General features: G+C 41.9%; 1 long non-coding RNA gene across 1 annotated transcript; it reads left to right on the top strand.

Moving 5' to 3' along the window:
• The first annotated feature begins 283 nt into the window (after positions 1-283).
• LOC110369071 lies at positions 284-1,239 on the top strand. Its single transcript, XR_002428667.2, has 2 exons — positions 284-431; positions 538-1,239. It is a non-coding gene; the product is annotated as an uncharacterized LOC110369071 (long non-coding RNA).
• Positions 1,240-4,156: the final 2,917 nt, after the last annotated feature.

The raw sequence follows: 4,156 nt of genomic DNA on the forward strand, positions 1-4,156 counted from the left end.
GGGCTGCACAAAATAGCAGCAGGGTGTCCAACAATTGCGCCACTAGTGATTTGTTAAAAGCAATGACTTCTTAGCATTGTTTTTTTTTTTTTGGAAATGTACTTTTTTTTTTGCAAAGATTGGATTTTTTTTCTTTTTTAAAATCACACTGACAAAAAAAAAAAAAAGGTTTTTCAAGGTTTTTCACATGCATCTGTAAGGTAGACAACTTTAGGTTGGTTTCTCCATATATTCATTCCTCTCCATGAGCTGATACAGTCGGTGCTGTTTCTTCATGCAGCCCAGTGACAGGCAGCATACAGCCCCAGTTTGCTCAGCCTGTGCCTGAGATGCTGTGCCGGGTGATGGCTATAATTCAACATCCTCTCCCTGTCAGGCAAACTGGAAGCTGCGCGGCTCTGTTTTAGGGATGGTACCCTGTCAGTCTCCAGGTAAGAATGTTCATTGAGAGTAATAAGCTTGCTTTTGGTCTTGAACTTTTTTTCTTTTCTTGTTGTTTTGGACTGATGTCACTGTTTTTTTTCTCTTCTTCTGTAGGCCCTCTTCTCAGACCTGTGTCTGCGGCATCAAGCCCACACACCTTCTGTTATTTCCAGCGCTGGATCAGTCTCACCTCTGCATGGCATGCTGATATTTTTGTAAGTCTCGAGCATGATTAGCTGCTGTAATTAGGCTTTCACATGCAAAAAAAAAAAATGGAAGGAACAGCAGGGATTTTTATAAGCGCCCAAGAGACAATCAGACGACTTGAATTGTGGCAATATGGATGCATTATGGGAAAAAATTATAAGAAACTCGTAGCCACACCCTTCAGACCTTCTTCCGTTAAGGTCAGGAAGAAGAGTCAGGAGGGTCTTCTTCAGTATTGCCTCAATCACGGCTCAAAGAGAAGTGCAACTTTTGCAACAATCTCGTGCAACTTCAAGTTTTGTGGTCAGCATTGATGTTTCCCTATGTTTGCTTGTTTTCTTCCCCTTCCATACTCTTAATATTTCAACAATTCTCTCAGCAAATCATTCCTGAGCAAACCATCGAAGAGGATGCAGAGCTGGTCAGAGCAAATAAATAAATAAATGAATGAAAGTAAAACAAAAAAAAAGAAGGAAAACTAAATAAAAGATTACTCCTTCCATTTTGCAGCAGGGTTACTAAATGGAAAGACAGAATATTACCAATGAAATAGCTCTGCTTGGAGACAACATTGGAGAAAAGAGTGTGGGGAGAGCTTGAAAAAAAAAAGACTGAATATAAAGGAGAAAAGACAGAGTTGAGGGAGGAGAGGAGAAGAGCATTCAGCAAGGAGGATATAAAAGGAACAGAGAGGGGGGCGCGGGAGTGAGACAGAGAGCTATGGAAGGAAATAGAGAAAGAAAAAGAGGGGGGCATGAGAGAGCAGGAGAGAGAGGAGGAGAGAGAGATCAAGAGAAAGAGGGAGGGAGGGAGTGAGGGAGGGGGAGAAACAGAGACAGAGGACGAAAGAGAAAGACAGAGAGGAGAGAAAAACAGAGAGGGGGAAGGGAGAAGGAGGGATAGCCACAAGAGACTCAAAAACCACAGAATAAAAAAAAAAATAATAAAAAAAAAATCCCTCTCTGTCTGTCTGTCTGTAACTCTATATAGATATACAAATATGAATCCTAATATATGGGCACGTTGCATTTATTCATTGGGAAAGGATAGCCTGCAGTACAGAATTCAACATGCACCCCAAGTTCATTCAATAAGTCAGCAAACACAGAGCAGGACCAACTTATACCCCCTTATCAGAAATGCAGTTTTTTCATTGCAGCAAGGTGGGAGAGGAATCTCGCCAAGGTACTTTATCCTATTTTAGTCTCTTCCTGGTATGTAATTTATGGCAAAACTGTGATTGTAAGACACTATATGCTCTGAGTCTGCTTGTGAAATGTGTGTGTGAAAGGAAAAAAAAAAAAAAAGAATAAAGTAAGGAAACCTGGGATATTTGGCTGTCTTTGCTTTGCGAGTGTCCTACATAGAGAAATGGCCCCAGATTTACTCAAGGTGAGGCCCACAATGAACCACAGAAGCCTATTAACACTAGAGGTCTCTGGAGTGCCTTCTGCACCCGCGTTCGGACGAGCGTCCACATTCAGACGCCGTCCCTCCATGGCTGCCGCTCCGATTTTTTTTATTTTTTTTTATATTATCTCTCCACCTCCTGGTAACAAATTTCTGTCGGAATTACTTTTCTCTCGTCCAAGTTTCATTCTTTTTAAATCAAACCCCCTTTGTCTATCTCTTCTTTTGTACCTTCCTCTTGTTTCCATGGTTACCTCTCTCTCTGCTCCGTACACTATCTATCTCTTCCTCCGTTTCCCTCTCTGTCTCTCTCACTCCGTTCTTATCTTTCTCATTTTGCTTTCATCTCTGCCTCCCTTCCTCCTGCTTTATCCCACACCCTCCTCACTCCGGCTTTTATCTCTCTTCACTTTCATCTGTCTTTCACCTTTCTCTCCCCTTCAAGCCTGCCATTCCATCATGCTGGTTTTTTGGTTCTTACTTATAGAAGAGAAGAGAAAGTTTTTTTTTTTTTTTTTTTTATCGGTTTCCCTGTCAATTCTGCATTTTTAATCATTTCCAATTTATCCAGCCCTCTTTCTTTCAACGCCATTGAGTCATGCATTAAGCCGTCTCAGGGAGAATGCGAGTGCGTGTGTGAGACGGGAAGCAAAAGGTGCAGGTGGATGTAGTCTTTCACTGTCATAAAGATAGGAATGATTTCTGTCATGATATCTGGAGATTAACTGGCTGCTGTGAATTGTCTTTGTGTGTCTTCACTAATAGTTTTTTTTCCCTTCTTCTTCTTCTTTTTCCACCCTGCATATTGCAGCATTTGCAAACTGCCTGTGTTTTTTTTTTTTTTTTTTTGCTATTTGCAAACTGGACTGACTTATCTGTGCAAGGTCCAAGTGAGATCCAAGCAGCTGAGGACATTGCGCACGTATGAGGTGGCTTGTCAGTCCTCTGCAGCAGTGAAGACGTTTCCATGAGGCGCATATGCCTCCCTCCGCGCACCTCACTCGGGGAAATAATCGTATTCCTACACGACTGTGGCTGGTTTTTAAAACGCCTCATGTGTCACCAAGTGATACTCCACGCACAAACAAGAAACTGTTCCTCTGATATTTAGGAGGACAATAGTCTGTATGGAACATGTGGATGTCTGCTGGCCTATAACCAAGTCACTTCAAGGCTGTCATCCACGGTGGTACACATGAGTGGGGTGGGGTGAGGGGGGGGGATGTGTCTTCAAGTCAGTGACAAACTCATTCCAAGAGACACTGCATGTGGTGTGGGAGGAAGTTTTGTTCTGCAGCTTTGACTCAAACTAACCTCCCTCCCCTCTCCCTCTCCTTCCCCTTCCCCTTAAAGTACCACAACTATTCAGAAAGGAGAATAAAGAAAACCTGAATAGAGGAAGAGAGAGAAAGAAAGAGAGAGAGAAAGAGAGAGAGAGAGGGAGAGAGAGAGAGAAATGGGGTCCCTGGGTGAGAGAGAAAAGAAAAAAACAATGAAAGAAAACAGAATAAAAAGCAAGCAGCACAAGAAGAAAAAGAAAAAAAAAATAAGGGAGGGAGAAAAAAAAAAGAAGGACTGAGAGAGGGAGTGGAGACAGGAAAAAAAAGATACCGAGCATAAAGCTGGGAGAGAAAAGCAAAAGCAAAAACAAAGACGGGAAGAAGAAGAAGAAAAAAAAAAGCCCCACTGAGCTCTGAAAGACAGAAACATTTCACTTAAACTGCATTGCAAAGAAGAAAACGATGCGACCAGAATGTTGGAAAATGTGCTCGAATTACCAGTATATACTCCACACATTGAAGCTGTCCGATGTGCCCGCGTGGATACCGCCGCTGAATTAAACAGTCGTAAATAGAGAGCTACCAACACGACGACAAATATTCAGACGATTTCAAACCGCTCACATTACAGTTTGAAAGGAAACCAAATGGATTTGACCTTTAAAAAGGAATTCATAATATGCCCTCCTTGTCTTTTACTAGTTGAATTTACTCATCATCATTGTGCATCAACAACATGGACAGTTGATGCAATGCAGCGCGTTAATGCGTTACAGGCACCCGTAAATCGTCAAATATTTTTTAATAGATTGCAGCTTAGCGCTAGAACTTAATTG

This window comes from Fundulus heteroclitus, chromosome 2, assembly GCF_011125445.2.
Source record: "Fundulus heteroclitus isolate FHET01 chromosome 2, MU-UCD_Fhet_4.1, whole genome shotgun sequence".
Taxonomy (NCBI): domain Eukaryota; kingdom Metazoa; phylum Chordata; class Actinopteri; order Cyprinodontiformes; family Fundulidae; genus Fundulus; species Fundulus heteroclitus.